This window comes from Macaca fascicularis, chromosome 5, assembly GCF_037993035.2.
Source record: "Macaca fascicularis isolate 582-1 chromosome 5, T2T-MFA8v1.1".
NCBI lineage: Eukaryota > Metazoa > Chordata > Mammalia > Primates > Cercopithecidae > Macaca > Macaca fascicularis.
Window position 1 is genome coordinate 16,145,049 of NC_088379.1, and position 26,919 is coordinate 16,171,967.

Consider the following 26,919-nt stretch of genomic DNA (forward strand, 5'->3'; position numbering starts at 1 on the left):
GTCAAATGTAGATAAATTTATTCCCACCCCCAGGCTGAATTCATGTGACCTAAGGCCAGGAATACCCCTATTTCTGATATTATTTCCGGTCCTGTCCAGCCTGACATCTTATAATCTGCTGTCATTTTTATTTAGCTGGTTTAAATCTTTTGTTTGGAGCACTTGCATAACAGCCCTGCGAGTGGGCGCCTCCTCCAGTGTTGCTTGCTGGGCACTTGACTTGCCTCCCACTAGTCCTGAATGTGTTGTCATAGCCTCTCGCCTTTAAAAGTCAGAATGATCTTTCCAAAATTGAAGCTGGCAATGCTGCCTCGGCTTAAACCCTATCGTTTCTTTCCCTTGCCCCAGGATAGAGTCCAATTTCCTTCATTCAGCAAATGAGTCTGTACAGTATGCAGTGCAAAGATCTCAAACTGCAGGGTGTGCAGCATCCAACTCAGAGACTAGTTTTAATCAACCTAATAATTTGAATATTTTGATTGAAAAGTGCACATTTCTACTTCTCTTTAGGAAAGAGAGGAAAGAGAAGTTACTCTTCATGCCTTAATTCTTTCCTCAGTAAAATGGGGGCAATAATATAGAAAATAAATACAACAGTGCTTGACCAGTGAATGCCATCTTTAGTATTATGTCAACTGATGTCCACAAGCCTGGCCCAAATCAGCAGGAGCTGAGGAATTGTTCCCTGCCTCACAGGAGCAAGAGGTCACAGCTCTCCCCAGTCTTCAGCCCGTCCTTGCCTTGTGTCATTCAAGCTTCCTTTCCAGTCCCTGAAAATGGAGGCCCACTTCCTGTGTCCGTTTTTGAACAACACTAAGCAGCTTCAGTTCCGTCCATGTTTTTTCAGCCTGAACCTGAGCTTTGTTCATTCACAGCACTTAGAATATGTGCATTCCCTGCTACTGACCCTGCTGGAGAATCACACCATGCCTCAGCTGGGCCAGGGACGTGTCTTAGTCGTTTCTGTAGCTAACACCAGCGTGTGGCCCAGAGCCGAGCACTTAGTACAGCTCAACAAGTGTATTGAGAAATAAATGAAATTGGGAGGCTAACACAGCAACACGCCGACAGGGATTTAGAGCCTCTCTTGGCTTCTAAAGAGCCTGCACTCTCAACCAGTAACACCAGACCGTGCTCAGTTTCAGAAACCGAGTTTGAAGTTGAATTGAATGGAGTTCAAGGCCTTGCCCTGTCAGTTATTTGCAACCTTGGCCTAGTTCCATTATCTCCGAGCCATTCGTTTTCCCACCTCTTCAAAAGGACATGAGTCAGCCTAAGTATTATGAAAGCACACATCCACACAACGACTTGTATATACGTAGTCAAAGTAGTTTCATTCACAACAGCCAAAAACTGGGAGAAACAAAAGTGTCCACTAGCAGGTGAACAGTCAAGCCAGCGCTAGTGTAACCCACGCCATGGAATATGGCTCAGTGATTTTAAAAAGTGTGTACCACTGACACCCAACAATATGAATGAAACGCAAACGCATCACACTGTATGAAAGAAGCCAGACACATGTATAATTCCTTTTATATAAATGTAAACCAATCCATGGTGACAAAAAGCAGTTCAGTGTTTGCCTGAGGCCCAGGAGAGGGAGAGAGTGGGGCAGAATGAACTGAAAAGGGACTTGAGCATTCTTGAGGAATGATAAACATGTTCTGAATCCTGAGTGTGGCGGCACTTTTGTGGGTGTATGCCACTATCAAAACTCATGAATTGCACACACGTTTTTAGATTTGGCATAATTATTTTCATTTATTTTATTTACATATAAGATATACATATTTCTGGTATATATAGGGTAATCCGATACATTTTAATAATCAACTCAAAGTAATTAGGATATCCAGCACCTTAAATATTTAAGTTTTGGGGCATGGTGACTTATGCCTGTAATCCCAGCACTTTGGGAGGCCAAGGTGGGCAGATCACCTGAGGTCAGGAGTTCGAGACCAGCCTGGCCAACATGGCAAAACCCCATCTCTACTAAAAACACAAAACTTAGCCAAGCATGGTGGCATGCGCCTGTAATCCTAGCTACTTGGGAGACGGAGACTGAAGCAGGAGAATTGCTTGATCAGGAGGTGGAGGTTGCAGTGAGCCAAGATTGTGCCACTGCACTCCAACCCAGGTGACAGAGTGAGACCCTGTCTCAAAAAAAAAAAAAAAAAAAATTAAGTTTTGGAAAAACTCTCAAACCAGGTTTTTCCTCTGCTCTCATACCACAGCAATCAACATAGAAGACTCCCATAGCCCAATGTGTGGAGGTTTTTCTCCACCAACCAGCAGTGGACACCAGCTGAGTATCCCCCAATTCAATTCTGACACTATCTACTTGGAGACAGTGTCAGATACCACAGGCCGAGAGCTCAGTCCCCAAGACTACACCCCCTAAACACTAGTTGCAAGTCTAGGCCTCAGGAACTTCTGACCCACTGGCTTCAACTTGGGATTCCCACGACCTCCTCTTTGAATTGCACGCTTTAAATGCGTGTAGTTATTGCACAAGAATAATTATTTAATACATTGGAAAAGAAAAAAATATTAAAATTATAACCTGTATGATGTTCACCAGCATTTAACAGTAATGGATGAGATACTTCTGTGGGTTTTTTTGTTGTTGTAGTAATTCTTATTTTAAACATATAAAAGAACCAATATTCAGATCTATGGCATTAAGGAAGAACTATATAACCTTATTTTTCATAGCAGTTATTTGACATTTCTTCTTGCACTCTTGACAAAGTTCATTGTAATTTTAAATTTAATGCAACAGTGTTTACACGTATACCACATATGCACTGAAACCATACATGTGTAGGCCTGTTGTAAAAATATTTAATAAATGCCTTAGTTAATAACCAAAAAGAAAAAGAAAGGAAAGAAAAAAACTGTTAAGCGAATGCTTGTCTTGTTTGGCGGTTGTGTGGGAGAAACGACCCCACATCCAGAGAGGAGGTCTTTGCAAAAGCAGCCCGTTTTTACTGACCAACAGCCCCTGGATCCCAGGGATCCTCACCCAGCTCATCTCTCATTTTCTGTTCCTCACACTTGCATGAACCGGAAGTGGTCCCTTCTTCTCTGTGTGCCTGGGAACACTGGCATTATTGCTTCCCTCCCAGGCTTCAATTTTTCTCCGAGTGCCTAGTAGACAGGGTTTCCCTAAAAGGACAATTAGAAAAGACTTCATAGTTGGCGATAAATGGGGAAAGTGGGGGGAAGGTGGGAGTAAGAGCCATCCTTTATCTTAATAGCAAATACCAAATACCTGTCTCCCACAGTCCACTCTTGACCTCGCTCAGCAATTTCATTCAGCATTTTGATCGTTATCTTCATAGGCATCTACCGACCATTTACCAAAATGCAGCAAGTGAGGTGATCATTTTTCTAAAGATAAAAGTGATATCTCTATTCTCTTTGTCTCTCTCTCTTAAATCCGACGCTTGACTGTTATTTTAACTCTATCTCTTTTTGGTTCTCCGGGACGGCTCAGTGCTCTGGGTTTGTTTGTAACGGTTGGGGAGACAAGGAGTTAAACCATCACCTAGAGACTTTGATCACCGCAGACCTAGACTCCTGGCAGTTCCGTGCAAATGAAAACAGCAAGTTTCTTTTAGCCTTAATTATCTGCATAATTACTTTAGCCAAGATAGATACAGGCTCAGAATCTCAAGAAAGGTGAATTTTTTTCTTCTCAATCCATCACTGTCATTGTTAGTAACATTTATTGTGTGCCAACTGCATGGAACAACTCTGTTTTAAATATTGAGAGGTACATAAAAGACTTATTATAGATGCTGCTCATGAACCTCTTAATAACCTAACTGCAGAAACAAGATCACTGGAATACCTGATGGGCACCAGGCAGTATACCAGCAGCAAAGATACAAGGACATATAATCTGTGGACTTAATGAATGTATAGTCTAGTAGGTAAGAATAAGCAAGATAAAAACGGTTAATCTGAATACACTATTACGTTTGTGACACTTACAAGTGTGGTAGGATTTCAGGGAGGAAACAATCAAGGTACAGGAGCTGTCATCCAACAAACATTTAATGGACAATTACTCTATGCTAGGCATTATCCGTTAGACTTTTGCCCACCAATCATCACAGACTTTCAATGAGAATGTTTAAGTGTCCAAAATGATGCTGCATTCTGAGCTGAGAGCTAACCACTTAATGATTTGAGGACACATAAGAAAAGGAGTTACCCATGCATTGTAGCCAAGTCGCTGCAGGCAAGGTGAGCAGTTTTTCTCCATGTTTTTGAGTCTTTATATTGACCTCTTTTAAAGGAGAAACTAATGATGGGCCTGTGCTGATGTTCAGCCATAAGTCTCCTCTGCCACGTTCTACAGGACCCAGAAGGACAAGTTTCTTGCAATGCTATAATAGAAGCATAGAAATCAAGCCAGCAGAGACTGTAAACAAAGAGGGTTTGGGCAAAACTTTTTGCTAGGGTTACCTTTTTTCTCCATCTTTGATGTGGTCTCCCTTCTGGAAAGAAGAATGTCAGCTTTCTTTTGGCAATATCACAGTCTGCTAATCCCATTTGCTGCCCATAAGCAGGAATAATCATCACATAGTGTTGTTTAAGGTCTCAGATCTGTAGATCTTTATCCCCCAAGATTCTTCTCCAACACAGACACTGATACGTTAATTCACACAGAAAAATGTTGTCCATTGGGCCACAGCGACTTCTTTGTCATGATCAAGGCTTTCCCTTGCTCCAGCCCAACTTGATCAAGGATCCATAACCTAATTAGAAGGTGCTGAGTGAGGACGAATCAGAACAAAATGAGTTTGTCAAACTAGCTGAGTATTTAACTGATTTATTCCAATGCAGACATTTTACAATAAGAATCATTTTCCCACTGAGACCTGAAGATACAAATGTGGGCTTTCTTGAACTGTTTTGAGAAGAGCACTGTTGTATTTTCCTTCGGATTCCTCCATGCTGTACCGTGGGTCTTCGCATTCGCCTGTCCAGTCAATGAAGCCATAGACGTGTAATGACTTAGACATCATCCTTTTTCCTTAAGACCTTGAACATCTCTGTTATGATTTTTATAAGTGGTAAATTTTATATCTTAGAGGGCAGCTCTATTTTCCTCCTTCAAAATTATTGAAATATCACACTGAGACCTCAAACTCGAAAAAAGTAAGTAATCATTCAGTGTGAAAATGTGTTATTGGAGCTGGAACCTCAACACAGTGATTGCTATGCACAGAGCTGGAGTGGAAGGACATTCCAGTAGACAACGGGGAAATGTGAAAAATGGGATACGAACTTGAAAACTTCCTGCCATCCCTGGACTATTGTCTGAACATACAATTACACCTCTGGGCCTTTGGTCCATATCGGCTTTTTTCGGAGCCAGGGGTGGTGGTAGATGGGAACTGAGATGCTCTTTGCCAGCTTTTCCAGATCCAAACACCTATTTTTCTTTTAATTTTCTAATATCCAGTACCAAATGGCAGAGAGGACACCAGAAGGAAAAAACAGGTAAGAAGCAAAGAATAAAGGAGGGAGGAAAAAAGAGACAAAGGCTGTACTTGCCATCAAAACCCTGCATTCGAATCCTGCTCTGCCACTCACTGCCTATGTTACTTGAACAAAATGTTTTACTTAATTTCTCAAACATCAGGTTTCTCTTTCAGGAGAATGAGGAGAATGTTACCTACATCCCGAGGTATTAAGTTATATGATTGACCAAGAGAATGTGTATACAAAAGCCTGGAACAGAGCAGTAACCAACAAGATGTCAATCAAATCAGATCTGAAAACCTCACTTCAATATTACCTCCAGAATAAAGGAAGACATGACTTCTTCAGCAACATGTGGCCCTCCACCTCCATCCTCCCATACACATAGCACGTGCCACCATCACAACACTCACCATGTCCTGCTATTCTGTTTTAGGTGCCTGTCCCTTACTAAAATAGAAGTTCCTCAATGGCAGGTGCCATGTCCATTGGTGGACCCCAGACCTGGCGCTATCGCTTATACAAATGGGATTTTTACAAACATTTATAAGATGAATGAATACAGGCCGTCAAAATTGCCAGACCTAACTCAGAAAACAGAGGTGTCACTATCATTTCTGTTATGAGAACACTTTCCCACATTATGTGATCTTTTTACTTTCTCAAGTTCCAGCAGATACAGCATTGTGCATTTGCTCTCTCTGGTTTCCAGATGCATTTAAAATGTACCTCACCAGGTCAGGTCTCATTGATGTAAAATCACACAAGAAGAGTCTTGTTTATACAGGAACAGCAATATCTATTAGTTCCTTTATGTCCTCCTTTTACAGGTTACTCTTTATTGATGTCAAAAACCAGATTTCGGGGGGAGGGATGGCATTGGGAGTTATACCTGATGTAAATGACGAGTTGATGGGTGCTGACGAGTTGATGGGTGCAGCACAGCAACATGGCACAAGTATACATATGTAACAAACCTGCACGTTATGCACATGTACCCTAGAACTTAAAGTATAATAATACTAAATAAATAAATAAATAAATAAATAAATAAATAAATAAAAACAGGGGAAGTTGGAATTACCTTGTTAAGATTTCAGCATACCTTATAATCACCAATTTGTGGTTTTTATAAAGGAAATAAAATTATACTAAGCATTGTACACACACACACACACACACACAAAAAAAATAAATAAAACACCAGATTTCCCCCAAACAATTTTAGTCTTTTATTGCTTTCTGTCATCAGTTATAATTTTTACAGCAGAAACTGCTTCATTTTCCTTGTGTTCATGAAGATTTTAAAAGTTCTAAGCTGGCTTCTCTTTCATGTGCACAGGAAAAAAAAAGTAAACAGCATTTGGGAGGATAGTGTAAGGAAAGAATAATAAAGGTTTCTGAAAAGAATCCAGAGCTCAGACTGACTCTAAATGCTTTACCCTGCAGGCTGGAGCAGAATCAGGGTTTAATATTAATGGATAATTTGTCGAGAGCCCTTTTCTTTATTTTAGTGTGAAAAAAATATAATGAAACAAGTTCAATGGAATTTTCCATTAATATTATTAAATAGAATTTTAAATTAATAAAATGTACAGATTTTAAATGTGGTTTGATAGGTTTACAAATGTATGTACCCATTAACTACCATCCCTATCAAGATATAGAATAATTTATCAGCATTTTCCTTTATGTCTCTTTTTTAAATCTGCTCTCACAACCTGCCCTGCAATCCATGGGTTTTAATATTTTGAGCTCCATGAATTGTTTCTTAGAATCTGACAAAAGCTACAGAACTCTCCGTACTTGGGGAGAGAACTTGGGGCAGGGTGGATGGATCCTAGGTTAGGAACTAAAAGCAAGTTTTATTAATTCTTCTATTTATTCATTTAAAAATCTGTATTGAGCACTGGCTGGGTGCTTTGGGATAGGTGTTGGGCAGACAGGGTAAAAAAAAAAAAAGATATACTTTCCTCCTTGACCTTACATCAAGGAGAAAGGCCATAAAAAGCAAAGAAGCTAAACACTCAGTATTCTGCTAGAATAAATGGAATGGCAGAAAGTATTAAGTGCTTTGCTATGAAATCTATAACTTTTATAATGTTGTATGTAAAGACTTATATGACCTACAGCAGTACAAACCTAAAGAAAAGGTTTGTCTGCTACTTTTCTAGTTCAGGTGTTTTCTCCAAGCTCTTGGTCATACATCCTTACTGAACATGCATTCTCAATGTATATCTATGTATATGCTACTATGTTAGTATATTGTTTTATGATAAAACATGTACTAAACAGCCAGGCATGGTGGCACACCCTTGTAATCCCAGCACTTTGGGAGGCCAAGGTGGGTGGATCACAAGGTCAGGAGATCAAGACCATCCTGGCCAACATGGTGAAAACCTGTCTCTACAAAAAATACAAAAAATTAGCCAGGCATGGTGGTGCATGCCTGTAGTCCCAGCTACTCAGGAGGCGAAGGCAGGGGAATCACTTGAACCCGGGAGGCAGAAATTGCAATGTACTAAACTAGAAATGAAAAATGAAACCGATAAGTCACATGAGTAGCCATGACACAGAAAGTCAAAAGAGACTAGTTTTGAAATCAATGAATACACATTTATAGTTGGAGACTTCAACACTAAGCTCTCAACAATTGATAGAACAACATAGACAGAAAGTCAGTAAAGCTATAGAAGAATTCAACAACACTATCAAACAAGACAATCTAATCAACATCTATGAAACACTCCCCCCAACAATAGCAGAATACTCATTTTATTCAAGTTCTCAGAGAACATATACCAAGATAGATCACATCTTGGGTCATAAAACAAACCTCAACAAACTTAAAATATGTGAAATCATATAGCATGTGTCCTCTAACCACAATAGAATCAGTTTAGAAGTCAATAACTAGAAAGAAAAGAGAAAAAAACTACAAACACTTGAAAAACTTACAACACATTTCTCAATAATCCATGAATCAAAGAGAAAGTCTCAGTAGAATAAAAAAATATATATAAAGTTAGTGAAAATGAAAATACAACACATCAAAATCTGTGGGATGCAGCTGAAGCAACACTGAAAGGGAAACTTATAGCACTAAATGTAGATACTAGAAAAGACAAAAAGTCCTAAATCAATGCTCTAAACTCCCATTTAAAAAAAAAATGTAGAAGAGCAAAATAAACCCAAACTAAGTAGAAAGAAGGAAATAATAATGATAAGAGCAGAAACCATTAAAATTCACAATAGAAACAATAAAGAATAAATTAAAGAAATAATTCTCTGAAAAGACCACTAGAATAAGCAAAACTGCAGCAAGATTGACAAAGAAAAGAGAAAAGACATAAATGACCAAAATCAAGAATGAAACAGGAGGTACTGCAGACTCTGTAAGCATCAAAAGGATCATAATGAAAAATTACAAACAACCGTATACATATACATTTGCTCTGGTTTGAGTGTCACCATCAAAACCCATGTTGCAGTGGAATTGCCAGCGTAATGGTGTTGGGAGGTAGTGACTTTAAGAGGAGTTTAGGTTGTTAAGATAGATTAATGTCTTTCTTATGTGCCTGGGTTAGTTCTTACAGGGAATGAATCAGTTCCCAAGAGTGTGAGTGGTTATAACGCCAGGTAGCCTCTCATGCTCTGCCCCTCTGGCACACCTGCTTCCCCATCCACATCTCTGCCATGTTATGATGCAGCACAAGGCCCTCATCAGAAGCTGAGCAGATGCTAGTGTCATGTTTCTTAGACTTTCCAGCCTCTGGAATTGTGACCCAAATAAATCTATCTATCTATCTATCTATCTATCTATCTATCTATCTATCTATCTATCTATCTATCTATCTTACCCTGTCTCAGGTATTCTGTTATAACGACATAAAATAGACCAAGAGAACATTTGACGACTTAGTTAAAATGAACTGATTCCTTGAAAAACACAAACTATCACAACTTACCCAATATTAAATAGATAATTTGAATATTCCTATAACCATATTAAAAGTTGAATTTCTAATTTAAAAATTACAAAAAAAAAAAAATCTTCAGGCCTAGATGAATTCTTCAGATCTTTAAGGAAGAATTAATATCAATTCTACACCATCTCTTTCAGATATAGAAAAGGAAGAAATATTACTCATTTTATTTTATAAAGTTAACATTACCAGAATCAGACAGAGAGATTACAAAAATGAAAACTACAGACTCACTAAGAAATAAAAACTACATTCCTCACTAAGACAGACACAAAAATTCTTAACAAAATATTAGCACATAGAATTCAGCAATATACATTAAGAATTTTACACTATCATCAAGTAGGGGTGTGCTTCAGTAATACAAGGATGGCTCAATATTTGGAAATTAATAATGTAATGCACCAAATTAATAATTTAAGAAGAAAAGTCACATAATCCTATTTATTAGTGCAGTGTTAGACAAAGTTCAATACCCATTCATGACAACACTTTAAGAGAAATGGAAATAGAGAGGAACTTCCTCAACTCAATAAAAAGCATTTTTAAAAATCCAACATCATATTAATGTGAAAGACTGAATGCTTTCCTGGTAAGATCAGGAACAAGGCAAGGATATTCTTACTATTCTTATTCAGCATAAGTTAGAAGTACTAGTCAATGGCATAAGAAAAAAATGACATAAAAGGCATACAAATTAGAAAGGAAGAAATATAAATTTTCATGTTTGCAAATGACATGATTTCCTACACAGAAAATCCCAAAACATCTATTTTTTAAAATCCTAGAACTAATAAGTGAGGTCAACCAGGTCACGAGATCAAAGATAAACATACGAAAACCAATTATACATCCATGTACTGTCAATGAACACGTGAACAACAAAATTTAAAAATGCAATGTCATTTATAATAGAATAGAGGAAATTCTTGGGTCTAAATCAAACAAACCATGGGTGAGACTTGTATGATCAAAATTACACAATGCTGATGAAAGAAATCAAACAACTAAATAAAGAGACTATGTTCATGAATTGAAGACTCAACATAATAAAAATGTCAATGTCAATTCGTCACAAACTGATATGAAGATTTAAGACAATTCCTATAAAAACTCCAGCAGGATATTTGTAGATACAGATTAAAAATTAAATTTTAGGCAAGAATATTCTAAAATTTAGGCCGGGCGCGGTGGCTCAAGCCTGTAATCCCAGCACTTTGGGAGGCCGAGACGGGCGGATCACGAGGTCGGGAGATCGAGACCATCCTGGCTAACACAGTGAAACCCCGTCTCTACTAAAAAAATACAAAAAACTAGCTGGGCGAGGTGGCGGGCGCCTGTAGTCCCAGCTACTTGGGAGGCTGAGGCAGGAGAATGGCGTGAACCCGGGAGGCGGAGCTTGCAGTGAGCTGAGATCCGGCCACTGCACTCCAGCCTGGGTGACAGAGTGAGACTCCGTCTAAAAAATAAAAATAAAAATAAAAATAAAAAAATACAGAAAAAAAAATAGAATAGCTAAGGCAATTTTGAAAAAAGAATAAAATGGGAGGAATCAGTCTACCAGATTTCAAGACTTAGTAGATAGCTACAGTAATCAAGGCTATGTAATAATGGCATAAGGATAGACACATATATCAATGGAACAGACTGGAAAATCCAGAAACAGACTTACACAAACATGTTCAACTCACTTTTGACAAAGGTACAAAAGCAAATCAATCGAGAAAAGATGGCTTTTTCAACAAATGGTGGTGGCACAATTGAACATGCATTGCTATAAAAATTAACTTCAACTTAAGACTCATTTCTTATACAAGAATTAACTAAAATTGAATATGAAATTAAACTTGAAACCATCCAACTCAGAAAAAAAAGCGTAGGAGAAAATCTTTGGGATCTAGGAGTAGGAAAGAGTTTTTAGACATGACACCAAAAACACATCCATAAAATAAAAAATTGGTGAATTTGACTTCATCAAAATTTAAAACTTTTGCTCCATGAAAAACTCTGATTAGAGAATGAAAATGTCAACTAATGATGGGAGAATATATTTGCAAGCCACATATTCTAGAGTATAGAATACGTAAGAAACTCAAAAACTCAACAGTAAAAAAGCATACAATCCAATTAGAATGTGGATGAAATACATGAAGAGATACTTCACTGAAGAAGATATACGAATTGCAAATAAGCACATGAAAATATGCTCAACATCATTAGCCATTAGTGCAATACGAATTAAAGTCACAGTGAGATACATCAAATTAAAATAAAAAAATAACAACAACATCAAATGCTGGTGAGGATGCAGAGAAACAGGATCATTGACATATTCCTGGTGCATATGGAAAAGTATGTAATTACTCATGAAAATTGTTAAAAAACAAAATATGCAGCTACCATACGCAGCCATTTATTCCTGAGCATTTTCCCCAGAGAAATGACACTTTCATTCACACAGAAACTTGCTCATGAATGTTTATAGGAGCTTTATTTGTAATACTCCCAAACTGGAAAAAACCCAGATACCTTCAATTGGTGAATGGTTAAACGGAGTGATGCATTCATATGATGAAGAAATATTACTCAGCAATAAAAAGGCACAAACTACAAATAGACAAAGAATTATGATGGGTGAAAAAAGCGAGTCCCCAACTGTTACATACTTTATGATTCCATGTATGCAATATCCTTGAAATGATGAAATTACACAAATGGAGGACAGACTAGAGGTTATCAGGAATTAAGGAGAGGATAGGGTGGGAGGGAAATGAATATGGTTATAAAAGTGAAACATGAAAAATCTTTTTGGTAATGAAACAATATGTAGCTTGACTTTATCAATGTCAAGGTCCTAGTTGTAACATTGTACTATAGTTTTAAGCTATAGTTTTAGATTGTAGTTTACCATTTCAGGGAAATGCATAAAGGGTACACAGGATCTCTCTGTGGTATTTCTTAAAACTGCATTGTCAATCTACAATTATCTCAAAATAAAAAGTTTAATTTCAAAAGTTAACATACTTCAATCTCCAGATCTAAAAACTGAGTGAACTCAAAGCAGGATAAATACAAAGAAAACCATGCCGCAACATCATAGTCAGCTATTTGGTTGAAAACCAGAGATTAAGAATGAAACTTAAAAGCAGCCAGAGGAAAAAAAAACATCCATTGAAAACATATTACCACAAATTGAATCACAACTAACTTCTCACCAGAAATATGTGAGCTTTAAAGACAATGAAATGGTATCTTTTACGTGTTAAAAAAAAAATCTGCCAACAGAATTCTGTATCTAGCAAAAACATCTTTTAAAAGGAAAGCAGAATTCTGCCTTCTAGTAAAGGTGGTGTGATAGGCAGAATTCTATCATGAACCAAACAATCTCTGTCCCACGGTGTTACTCTCCATATTGTCTCCTTCCTTTGGGTGCCCAGAGATGATGCTAGTGGCTAAGGAGTCAGGGTATTTGTGCGTAGATGAGTTCATGGGGTTCTTTCTGAAGGCAGGTTTCTACGTTCACAAACAGGGAGCTACACCCTTGTCTAATCCTCTTGCCTTGAATACGAGTGAAGTCTGTGACTTTTTACTAGTTAATAGATAACGGCAAAGGTGATGGGATACCCCTACTGAGATTAGATTACTGTGTGTGTATGTGTTTATAAACGGACATACATATGTTTGCATACATGCATACACATATATCTCTCAATGGTCTCTCTCACTCTTCTCTCTCTCTCCTCTCTCTCTCTTTCCTAGTGTGCATGAGAGAGACTCTTATTGGCCTTAGAGAAGCAAACTGCTACGTTGAGAACTGCCTATTGGAGAATCCTACATGTCAGCAAACTGCCTGTGGCCTCTAGAAAATGGAAACTGCAGTCCTACAAACTCAGGTAACTGAATTCTGCCAACAGTTACCTAAGCTTGGAAGAGGATCCTGAGCTCCATTAGAAGATATGAACCAGTCAACACCTCAATTACAGCTTTGTGGGACCCAACTAAGACATGCCCAAACTCCTGATGCGTAGAAACTTTGAGATAATAAATGTGTAGGGTCTCTTCCAAGATGGCCGAATAGGAGATAATAAATGTGTGTTGTTTTAATTGGCCAAATTGTGGTATTTATTATAGAACAATAGGCAACTAACATAGCTAGAGAAATTTGATGGGAATAGCATTCCTTCGGATAACAATTATATTGGGAGGCCGAGGCAGGTGGATCACCTGAGGTCAGGAGTTCGGGACCAACCTGGCCAACATGGTGAAACCGTGTCTCTAATAAAAATACAAAAATTAGCCCTGTGAGGTGGTGCGTGCCTGTAATCCCAGCTACTTGGGAGTCCCAGGCAGAGAGAATCGCTTGAACCCAGGAGGCGGAGGTTGCAGGGAGCCAAGATAGTGCCACTGTACTCCAGCCTAGGCAACAGAGTGAGACTCCATCTCAAAAAAAAAAAAAAAAAAAAAAAAATCATAAAAGCTAGACAAAAATTTTTTTAATCACCATAAAACAAGCTAAGTATATTTCAAAGCACTGATATCTACACAGTATGTTCTTTGACTACAATGATATTTAATTAGAAATTAATACCAATAAGACAATGAGAAAAAATGCCTTATATTTGGAAATTAAACAATGTATTTCTAAATGATCCATGAGTCAAAAATAAATCAAAACTGAAATAAGAAACTATTTTAAACTGAATGAGGTTAGGATATAACATATCAAAAATTATAGGAGGCAGTTTGTGATGAAATTATATCTGATATTCTTGTAGAAGAAGAAAATTTAAAATCAATTATCTCATTTTTATTTTTATTTTTATTTTTTTGAGACAGAATCTCGCTCTGTCGCCCAGGCTGGAGTGCAGTGCCGCGATCTCGGCTCACTGCAAGCTCCGCCTCCCGGGTTCACGCCATTCTCCTGCCTCAGCCTCCCGAGTAGCTGGGACTACAGGCGCCTGCTACCACATCTGGCTAATTTTTTGTATTTTTAGTAGAGGCGGGGTTTCACCGTGTTAGCCAGGATGGTTTCGATCTCCTGACTTCGTGATCCGCCCGCCTCGGCCTCCCAAAGTGTTGGGATTACAGGCGTGAGCCATTGCGCCCAGCCAATTATCTAATTTTTAAACTTAAAAAGCTAGAAAAGCCGGGCACGGTGGCTCACGCCTGTAATCCCAGCACTTTGGGAGGCCGAGGCGGGCGGATCATGAGGTCAGGAGATCGAGACCATCTTGGCTAACACGGTGAAACCCCGTCTCTACTTAAAAAAAAAAAAAAAAATTACAAAAATTTAGCCGGACGACGTGGCGGCGCCTGTACTCCCAGCTACTCGGAGGCTGAGGCAGGAGAATGGCGTGAACCCGGGAGGCGGAGCTTGCAGTGAGCCGAGATCGCGCCACTGCACTCCAGCCTGGGCGACAAAGCGAGACTCCGTCTCAAAAAAAAAAAAAAAAAAAAAAGCTAGAAAAAGAGGACCAAAGCACACCCTAAGAAAGAAGAAGAATGGAAAGATCATTGTGGAAATCAGTAAAGTGACAAACAAACATGCTAGGGAGAACAATTTTAAAAATTTAAAAATCAAAATATATTTCCTTAATAAGGTTAATAAAACTGATAAATCCCAAGGAGCAAATCAATAATATGGAGAAAAATGTATTACAGAGGAGAAGAGATTCCTAAAGATCTTACACACACGGAAAGGATAATAAGGAACTATTTTGAACAGCATAATGTCAATAAATGCAGCAACATAGATGAAATAGATGAATCCCTTAAAAATACAACTTAACAAAACTGACAAAAGATAAACTACAAAAAGATTCATATTTATTAAAGTAATTGAATTAGTTATGAAAAACCTTTTCACACAGAAATATCCAGGTGCACGTGAATTCTATCAAACAAAATAAAGTTACTATTCTTTAAAGAAATAACAATTCTATGGAAACTCTTTCAAGCAAAAGAAGAGAATGGGACATGTAATCGACTAATTTTATGATAACAGCATTATGCTAATAGCAAGCCTGACAAAGACTTTACAAGGAAATAATATATACACCACTATCCCTTATAAAATAGATTCAAACATACTTAGAAAATATTAGAAAATTAAATGTGGCAATATACTAAAAGAATAATACATCATGACTAAGTGGGATTTAACATCTGAAAATTAATCAAAGAAACTCATATTTACAGAATAAAGAAAAACCAACTCAACTCAATGGTCAGCTCAATAAATGCATAACATTCTATTCCCATTCATAATAATAACTCTTGGAAAACTAGTATCAGAAGGAAAATTCTTCAATCTTATAAAACGCAACTATGAAAAACCTAGAGCTGGCATCACACTTAGTAGTGAAATATTAAATTATTTTACCGTAAGATTAGGAGCAAAGCAAGGTGACTCACTCTCACCACTTATGTTCAACATTGTACTGGAGGCCCTAACCAACTTAATAAGGCAAGAAAAATAAATAAAATGCATGAAGATTTGAAATTAAAAAGTCAAACTTTTCTATGTATAAGCAATATAGAAAATCATAAGACACCAACTCCCCTCTCCCTCAAAAAAACTATGGGAACTATTAAGAGAGTTTAGCAGTATCTCAGGATACATCAAGAACAACATCCAACTATTAATTACAATTTTATGTACTATCAGTCAACAATTAGAAAACAAAACAAAAATATATATAAAATTCCATTTACAATAGTGTCACAAAGACTTAAAAAAATCAGGAACAAATTTAACCAAAGATAGGCAAGACTTCTCTTCTCAAAGCTACAAATCTCCAGAGAGAAATTTGAAAAGGCCTAAATATATGAGAAAATATGCTCTCTTTATAGGTAAAAAGACTTAACATTATCAAGATATCAATTCTCCACAATTTAATTCAATACCATCGAAATAATAATCCCACCAGGATTTTAAAATAGAAATTTGTATGCTGTGTCTACAATTCTTATGAAAATGTAAAGAACCTGGAATAATCAAATGAATCTTCAAAAAGAATAAAACTAGAGGATTTACACTATGTGACTTTAAGATTACTGTAGTGCTAAATATGAAGAGAGTGTGGTATTTGCATGGGTATAGACAAATCAATCAACAGGACAAAATGCAGTCCAGAAATAAGTCCTTTTGTATGATCAATTGTTTGTTTCTTTTTGTTTTTTGGTTTTTGTTTGTTCATTTGTTTCTGAGACAGGGTCTTACTCCAGCACCTAGGCTGGAGTTCAGTGGCATAATCATGGCTCACTAAGCCTTGACCTCATGGGTTCAGGTGATCCTTCCACCTCTGCAGCTGAGACTACAGGTGCATGCCACCATGCCCAACTAATTCTTGTATTTTTTGTAAAGATGGGGTTTCTCCATGTTGTCCAGGCTGTTCTCTCACTCTTGAGCTCAAGCAATCAGCCCACCTCAGCCTCCCAAAGTGCTGGGTTTACACGCGTGAGCCATTGCACCCAGACTTTATATGATCAATTCATTTTCACTGCAAGTGCAAAGCAGTCCAATAGGGAAAGGGAATGCCATTCAACAAATGATGCTGGAACTAATAGATAACCATAGAAGCCTAGATTCTTACCTCATGCTATACACAAAATTCATTTGAAATAGATTGTAGATCCAAACATATTAATAAAAGCCAGAAAGATAAATCTTCTAATAGAAAACAGAAGAAAATCTTCACAACCTTGTGATAAGCAAAGATTTCTTGGAAAAAGACAGAAGTCACAAACCATTAAAGAAAAAATAATAAATTATATATCATCCGAATAAAAATCTTCTATTCATCAGAAGATACTATTTTAACAAGTCAAGTCATAGGGAAAAATACTTGGATGAGTATACATGTATATATGATTATATATATATATACACGCACACAGTCATTCTTTGGTATTTGTGGGGGCTGGTTCCAGGACCCACTTACGATGCCAAAATTTGAGGATGGTCAAGTCCCTGACATAAAATGGTATAATATATGCATACAATCTGTGTACATTCTCTTGTATACTTTAAATCATCTCTAGATACTTGTAATACTTAACACAATGTAAATTATCTGTAAATAGTTGTTATATTGTATTATTTCAGCAATAATGACAAGCGAAAAAGTCTGTACATGTTCAGTACGGATGCATTTTTTGACTATTTTTGATCCATGAATGGTTAAATTTATGAATGCAGAATTATATGTCTATAAAATATAGATTTGATACAGGAGTCCTATTTAGAATATACAAACTTAATAATTGAAAAAAATTAATGGGCAAAAGACATGAACAAACATTCCACCAAAAAGGACATAGAAATGTCCAATAAGTATGTGAAAAAATGTTCAACTGACATTAGGAAACACGTAAATGAAAATGAAAATTATAATGAGATACCACTGCACAAGAATGGCTAAAGTTCAATCAACTGATAACATGACAGGATGAGGATGAAGGAGAAGATGAAAAGCAACTAAAACACTCAAACTTTCCTGGTGTCGATGTTAAAAGTGACCACTTATAAAGTTACAAATTCACTTACTTATTGATCTAGCAATTCCACTCCTTGGTGTTTATACAAGAGAAATAAAGTCACTGTCCACCAAAACTTATAGAAAAAAATGTCCATAGTCGCCTTATTTCTAATTGCTAAAAACTTGAAACAACCCAAATATTCATTAATAAAAGAATGAATGTAAATTTTGTGATAAATTTCTACAGTGGCACATGAGTTCACAATAAAAAGGAACACACTACTGAGAGAAACAACACAGATAAATTTTACGCACATTATGTAGAGCAAAAAAGAAAAAAGCCAAGTACACACACACACACACACACACACACAAGATACATTGTATATTTACATTTATAAAAAATACAAGAAAATGACAAAAGGAATCTATGGTGATAGAAGTTTAAAAGTGTTGATTGAACCAAACATTTAAAATCTGTGTAATTTATTGTCTGTAAATGATACCTCAATTAAAAAGAAGCCAAAATAAGATAAAATTTTCAATGAACTGTATTTTATATTTTCTCCAACATAATGTTTTATGTCATTGTGTTGCTAGTAGCTTAAGCATAATCGATTTGAAATCGCTAACAATAATTGATGAAAATTTATTTTTCAAATAGTCTTGGTGGTTGCAATTTTATCTCCACCACCCTCGCTTCTTGCCTGATGGGAATAGATTGCCACTGTTTTGAGGAGGAGGTGAAATGCTGCCTCTGCCTCCTTGGGTTTTTTTTGTTTTTGTTTTTGTTTTTTTGTGCTTGCTTTCATAGTATTGTCTTGAGTATAAGTTAGTTCCTTTACAGGAATTTTTCCAAGGGGCTTGTTCATTTTGTGAAGTTTCATATAGTTAAAAGCAATCAAAATGACTATAATATTAATACAACTGAGTACAGGAAACTCCCAGTGAGTCAGAATGTGGCAAAAACAACAAATAAGTGAGGGTCTTGTGAAGCTCTTTTGTTGTGGACCCCTGTATCTCCCCATGGGGACACCTCTCCAAGTATTAGTGACAGTGACAGACCTCTACCTGTCTCACACAGGTACCTACTGAGGACTCTAGTACTAATGAGTATATTAAAAATGAGCAAAGCTTATTTCATTCTTAGAAAAATAAATCAGGGGTCTTCCTATACCCAGTGGGCCACCTATGTGTCCACTTCGGTACCCTGCTGTGTCTCCTCACCTGTTCCCTTCTTTATGACTATTCAGCCTTCAGGTTTCAGATGCCACTTCTCTGGCAAATGTCTCTGACCTTTTAGAACTGAGTTAGGTGCCTAAGAGCCTTTGCACATGAAAGCAGGCCATTCTGTGATTCAGACAACGAGGGAAGTATCTCCTTAAAATACTCTTTTGTGATTCAAGAAATTGATATTGCTGATTATGTGCTAGGTACTGCAATAGGCACTGGAGACTCACTAGTGAGCCAAAAAACCAATAGTCTCCTGCCCTCATCGAGTTGAAGTTCTGGTGGAGGGGATAGTTAAAGAATAGGTGACTTGGTGTTAAGTAGAAAGGAGAAAAAATAAACAAGAAAAGCGGGTATGAAATGTCCGATTGTATGGGGTTGACAGTGAACATTTACCGGCCAGGGAGCACCCCACTCAGAATGTGACCTTGAGCCAAGAACGAAAGGAGCCCATGTGAATATCTGCAGGAAAATTCCAAGAAGAGGAAGGCTCGGTCTTGCTGAGGGAGAAAGGATAAAAGCAGGAAGAGAAATGGACAGGTACAAGATCTTTTTTGGAGTTAGTATTCATGAATCTTTCTTGCTGATGGGTTAGCTGTGAGGAATCCCAGGATAAGGAAAAAGGAGGGCTCAGGGAACACTCCCAAGTGTCTGCTTTCAGCTAGTAGGTGAACAATGGTGCCGCTTAGGAAAATAGGAGAGAATGGCAGAAGAGCAGATGAAGTGGGGTGGCACACTGGATCAAGAGGTCATATTTGATATGATACATTTGAATTATTAGCTACATAGTGTTCACCTATTTTAAATTTGAGGGCACTCAGGCTCAGAAAGCATAATTTACTTGTGATAGCAGGTTGTGTTTGCTGCCTCTTTGCAATGTGATTTTTCAAAACGTCCCATCAAGACCAGTTTATTTTTCTGCCCCTGGAGTGTGAGCTTAGATGTGTGACCTGCTTTGGCCACAGAGGACATTGGCAAACGTGACATGAGCTGAGGCATAAAAAGGCTGGGCAATTCCACGACCACCACCATGGACAACAAGCTAGGGCTAACTGGCTGGGTGATGAGAGTCGGGTAGCCAAAGTCCTCCAGGTGACATTACTCCAACAGCCAGACACATGAGTGAGGCTACCTTGAATAATCCAGCTCCATTAGAACCATCCCAGAATGTGAGAAATAATAATAATAAAAAAAATTCACTTGTATTATTAAATTGCATAAGCAAAACCTAACTGATATACTTGCATGAGATTCAGAAAGGATGAGTGGCCATGTCAGGAACTGTGCCTTCCTTCTTCTAAGTTTACTGCTTTTCCAATACTCCAAGGTAAGTCCATTTATATATTAGTTAGCAGAATCAGAACCAGGAGAACCCTAAGGCTGTGCCCCTAAGCTGCTGTCTTAAAGCAACTGTGCTTTAAAACCTACTCTGTTTGTTAATGTACAACATGCCTCCCTCTCTCTCCCTCTCTTTCTATCTCTCTCTCTCTCTCTCTCTCTCTCTCTCTTTCCACCACCCCCCAACCCCCCATCAGACAATGTTGCTGTAAAAGCAACCAACAGAAATCCAATTCAGTCTCTGGGGACATTTATAGAAGAAAAAAAAAAAAATCTTGCTATGCCAGTGCTTTTTCCATGGCAATATGAAGCATATGGGATCTCAGAAGAAGCATCTATCACAATATGTTGCATTGCAGTGCAGGAACTGGCATTTTCTCCAATTCCTCAAAGCATAGTTAAGAGCAAAATAAATGTAAAGATATGAAGTTCAGGCTACTGCTGACATGCTCTCCCTTTCAAAGCATTGTAGTGGTATAGGAGAAGAAAAAGAAAAATCATAAACTAAAGCCCCCAAATGTAGCTAACTTTCAATCCCAGAAGTCTCTGAGCTAAAACTGAAACCCAAAGCATATTCAAAGTTGTAAATAGGATCAAAGAGTTCAACCGCCCAAAATCACACACAAGCACTACAGGATAACATTCTGGGGCCCTAGATAGAATGGAAAAGAGGATACAACTACCCAGCCTGGCCTGAAAAATGCAGAGTCCAGCGCTCTACCCCTGCCTTCCTACCATGTTCTTGCATGACTCTGGATAAGTCACGTCATAACCAGAGAGGTATGACCCTAAGAGTTATCATTAACCATGAACACTTTAGCATAGGACTCATGGTTTAAATCTAAGGGTGAGTGAACTCAGGACTAGGGATGGCATTCCAGACACAACCCCCCAAGACATGGCACCTTGAAATCAGAGAGAACAGCAGAAGCAGGGAGGTCCCTCTGACCTTTTCCTGCCTTTCTTCCCTAAAGCGTGCCAAAAAAGGATTCTCTAACCTTCCTCTGAAATAGATCACAAGACCCTCATGTGAGAGGTGCCCTCCCTATACCTGGAGGACAGGAACATCCTTCCCTCTGAAGTCACAGGGACGCAGAGAAAAATCTGAACCAACAGACCTTTCTAAGTTCTCCCCAGTTTATTACTGTTAGACCATACTCCTTTTGTCCAATTATATTTCTCCACAACTTGTCCACTCTCCATCAAATCTAAGCATAAAAATACCCAGGTTTTGCTGTTTCTTTGATCTTCATTTCTGAAGGCTCCTATGACATGTAAGACGTATTAAAGCATTTGTGTAATTTTTCTCTTGTTAATCTGTTTCTATTTTTTAATAGGGGCCTCAGCCACAAACCTAGTGATGAGTGAGGAAAGAAATGTTTCCTACCCTACACTAGGAAGGGTCTCCTAGACTACTGAGAACAGAAGGAACTGGGGCATCCAGAGTTAGCCAGGGAACAAAAAGAGCATAATGTTGGGTGCTTGGAGTTTAGATGCTGAGAAGGAGTTGGGCTGTGGAATGTGGAGGGTAGCTTTACTGCAGGTTGTACCACTTAGCAGTGGGTGACTCTCATTATATCCACATCCCCAGTGCCAGGTCCTTTTAACTCACGTCATTTGATTAAACCTGGCCATAACAGTGAGGTTAAGGGTGACGACTGGAGCCCCTGTAGTACCAGTGAGGAAACTGAGATGAAAGGAATTGTGTGACTTATCCCAGTCCCATGGCCAGTAACTGATGGAGCTTAGACGTAAACCCAGGTCTTCTGGCCTCTGAATCCCATGTTTTTATCATTTTAATCTTCTTGGAATATAAGACTTAAAAATAATGCCTATGTACGAGAATTGCTTGAACCAGGGAGGTGGAGGTTGCAATGAGTTGGGATTCTGCCACTGTACTCCAGCCTGGGGAGCAGAGCAAGACTCTGTCTCAATAATAACAGTAATAATAATGCCTGTGAACCTATTCCAAAATATAGAACAGATAACTTGGTGCTCACTGGCAGAAAAATAAATTGTAGTTCATTATAAAACACAATATTAAGTGATGAAATGAATTCTTTCTCTTCTTGCTCCTGTAAATGGATTTAATATAAGTTTTACATGACACAGGAGCCTTCATCAGTGACTGAAGGCTCACACAAATGGAAAAACCTGTGTATTTTTATGTTAAGTTTGATGAAAAGAAGAAAGTCATGGAGAAATATAAGTGGAAAAAGAGGATTCCATCTACTGGTAATAAACTGCGGCAAGGGAGAGGGCTTAGCATGGCCTGTTTGTTCAGATTCTTCTGTGTCCTGTGTCTTCAGAGATAAGGATGTTCCTTGTTTCCAGGTACAGAGGAGGCCCCTCTGGAATGAGGATCTTACGACCTATAGCAGGGCAGGAGAACATCAGGGTTTATGACCTGCTTCGTGGGAGAAAAATGAGGGGAAGGGGAGAGTGACTGATATGGTTTGGCTGTGACCTCACCAAAATTTCACCTTGAATTGTAGTTTCCACAATCCCCACATGTCGTGGGAGGGACCCAGTGGGAGGTAATTGAATCATGGCGGTTGGTTTTTCCTGTGTTCACGTGATAGCAAATGAGTCTCATGAGATCTGATGGTTTTATAAAGGGCAGTTCCCCTGCACACGCTCTCTTGCCTGCCATCATGTAAGACGTGACTTTGCTCCTTTCACCTCCGGCCATGATTGTGCGGCCTCCCCAGCCATGTGTAACTGTGAGTCCATTAAACCTCTTTTTCTTTATAAATTACCTGGTCTTGGGTATGTCTTTATTAGCAGTGTGAGAACAGACTAATACAGTGATCCTCCTGCTTCTGCTGTTTTCTGCAATACCAAGATGCTATAGTTTGGGATAATGTGTCCTGAATCTCATTACTTCCTTCAAATGAGTCTCACATGGTTTGCCTTTCCTTTCCTAGTCCTGTTATTAAGAGTAGGAGAAGCAAAATAGTAGTGCTTGGGAGTGCAAGGGCCAAGAATATTAGATTCTGCTTGGTCACCACAGTATTAAACATCTTCACAATGTATAGAATACACTACCTTACTGCCTCCCAGCAATCTACAACATTCTCTACACTGGGAGAGAGAAAAAGCCCAGAAATGGCTCTGGGATTGGAAATAATTTTACAGAGAAGCCTGTCCCTGCCTTTTAAATCACTTAATCAAAGTTATTTTCCTGAAATTATAATTAATATTTGAAATTAGATTATTTAATTCCACTTGTGTATGTGTGTTATGTGCCTCAAATTAAATGAAAACCAACAGAAACATTTCTTGAAATGGAAAGGCTAGAAAGCTAAGAATTTTTCCAAGCAAGAATAGTTATTGAATTTGTGTCCTCTAGATGGGACCCATATACAAGACGGCCAATGAGATAAAAGCTCTGATGGTTATTAGAGCCCAATCCAGATATAAAGAGCATTCCCTACTATGTGTCAGGCATCCTGCTGGATGCTGGCAAGGTAGGCAGGATGGAGGGTTGGTAAACGAGGAAGTGCCTGCCAGGAGTTTCTGGAACAGATAAGCACATAAATATCACACGAGTTTAGTGGCGGGTCCTAAGAAATGTTTTACTAGGAAGTTTTTCAAAGGAAAAACATAGCGAACCCCAGCTTCACCACTTTCCAGACCTGCAACTTCAGGCAACTTACCCTCCCTCGGGCTCAGTTTCCTCCTCTGAACATCGGGGATGATGTTTCTCACTTGGCAGGGGAATTCGAGGAACAAATGAGATCATGCTATTTCCCAAACTCACCTCTTCTTAAGGATCCTTTGGAAGAGCCTGTCCGAATACAGATTCTCAGGCCACTTTCTGGAACCTTCTGCGGCCAGGACTCTGCTTTCAACAAGCATCCCAGCAGGGACATAACCAAAGGAAGGGGTTAGGGCTTTGTCCCAATTCCCTTCACCCAGGTCCACCCCGATCACTCCAAATCCACAGGCATTATTTTACTTATTTTTATTTATTCTTATTTTTAACTCTTCACTATGAAATTATTTTAGACTTGCAAACATTTGTAAGAATAGTATAATGAATTGCCCTATTTTCCTCACTCAGCTTCCTCAAATACTAAAAGCTTACATATCCACAATTCAATTATCAAAATCAGGATGTTAACATTAATACAATATCATTAATTAACAAACCTTATTTAAATATCACCCATTGTTCCGCTAATGTCTTTTTCTGGTCAAGGATCCAAGCCAGGCAAATGCAAATAACCTAACTAAGGCATTTGTTTGCTAGGCAAATGTCTTATCTAGATAAGTCTCCAACTGCTCCCAGCCCCTTCCACCTGGATGCTCCAGAGCTGACATTGTAGCCACCGGATCATATGATCAGGATATTGAAATTAACATTGAAGTCATGATTTCTTATGCTTTGGGCACATGTTAGTCTAACCAGTAGAAGCTAATGCAAACCAAAAATGTACATTTGTATGTAAGGAATCAAGAAAAGAGCAAAGAAAGGTGGACAGAAGCTTTAGTTGAGAAGCCTTGCACAGAGGCCGCTGGCTCTTGTCCTTGCTCTTTCCATTGAGCGATGCTGTCCCCAGACATAACCACCTGCCACCACCCTACCTGTCAGTCAAGGTCTGTTAAATGAGATGATGCATGGAAAGGATTTAGTTCAATGAGTACATAGGGAGGACACAATGAATGTTGGTTATAATTTGATGTTACTCATTCCAAAGCCACTGGCTTCTTGAAACTTCTGATTCAATACATAAAGCATGATAGGCCCATTTTCTAATTCCCATCCTGTTCTTTGAGTCTTTCTTATAGCCCCAGTGGAACACATCCTGATTTATATCATAGTTATCTCTGTGCTTATCTTACACCCCTACTAGATTGTAAATTCTGATCCTTTTATCCCCCGTGGAGGCTTCTCGGGCATCATGCAGATCCCACTGCCAGCAGCTTGCCTCCCAAATGCACTGGGGCATCCAGCCTGCATATCCTTTGATTTAATTTATCACCAAACACTCTAGGCTTTAACTTTTTGTAAGCATCTTCAAATGGAACCTGCCATTGTGGCCAAGAAGGGAAGCTCCTTTTCAAAACTAGGCCTCTTATGAGAGTCAAGTTTTTAACCCCCTCTTCAGGAAAGAAGAAAATGCCTCTATTCAGGTGGGCCACTTACTGATTATGAGGACTTCAAAGCAAGATCTGTATTTTGGGTACCTCATCGTGGTACTGACAAGTTGCCTTTAGATAAAAGAGAGACAAAGAAAGTTTAAGGAGGTCGAGGATGCTTCTAGCACGCTGGGTCTTCGGATCTTCAAAGCACTTTACACAAATCCACTAATGAACACTTCATCACACAGCATGTAGGCTCCCCCAGGAATTGGAAGGCTCTAGGCTTCCATCCCGTAGCCAGAGACTTGAAAGGGGCTGAGTAATTTGCAGTTAACAATTGCATTTATGATGGTGACTCCTAAAAGGAGACAATCAAATCTCTTGCCTTTCACTGCCTTTCACCGAGTCCTTGCTAGATGTTTGTTGAATGACAGAATCACACTGAAGGCAGATCCAAAATGTGGCTCTACTTCTGCTGCCCACTTTCCCCAGGTCTAATTAATAGGGGCCAGGCCAAGTTCTCCCTAGGAAGTTTTATTCAATGCCACGGTAGGTCATTTAATGTAAAACATTTAGGGTTATGTGTCCCTTATAGAAATCTGATGAAAACTATGACCCTGGTCCCTAGAAAAATGCTAAGTGCACACATGTACATACTGGAAACATTTGTATGACTTTTCGGAGTCCCTCTGAAATCCAAATTAAGACTCTCTGCTGTAGGTATTGCTGGGAGACTGCAAGCTTAAAAGGGATCACCTATGTCCAAGTTTGGGAGTAACAATTTATTCTTCCAAGAATACTGCGTTTCACTGGTTTGAAAGCAACATTTAGAAGGGCAGTGGCCCTTTTTCAGATTAGGCATCAAGAACATATGAATATGTTTCTTTTAAAAATATTAAACAAAATAGGTTCTTTCTGGTTGCGGCCCCTTGCAGTGACTATGGGGACTTGTTTTTCTTCTTCTTAGGCTCGTTTAATGACATATTCTCATATTTGAGAAGTTTGAAAAAGAACTGCCTGTCTCCTCAGCGAGTAGATGTGTGACTAGGGAAAACTTTTTTGAAGACCTGCTTGCCAGTGTTGACAGCAATGTTAACTAAATCCTCCATGAATACCCCACCCCGCCCCCCCCCCAAATAGAGCTAAACAAATCACGATAGGAAGCCCTATCACCTAGCAACTAATTTCCACACTATTGAAAGTCAGCAAGGAAAAGTAGTATGTGCACAACCAGATGGAAAAGAGCCTCACTTTCTAGGAAAAGTGAGCATTCCAGAATGATGCTGGGGGGAGGGCCT

General features: G+C 38.6%; 1 long non-coding RNA gene across 5 annotated transcripts in view; it reads right to left on the reverse strand.

Moving 5' to 3' along the window:
• LOC102135436 (uncharacterized) overlaps positions 1-26,919 on the reverse strand; it is a 247,604-nt gene that overhangs the window by 61,521 nt on the left and 159,164 nt on the right. The gene's annotated exons all lie outside the window — the stretch shown is intronic.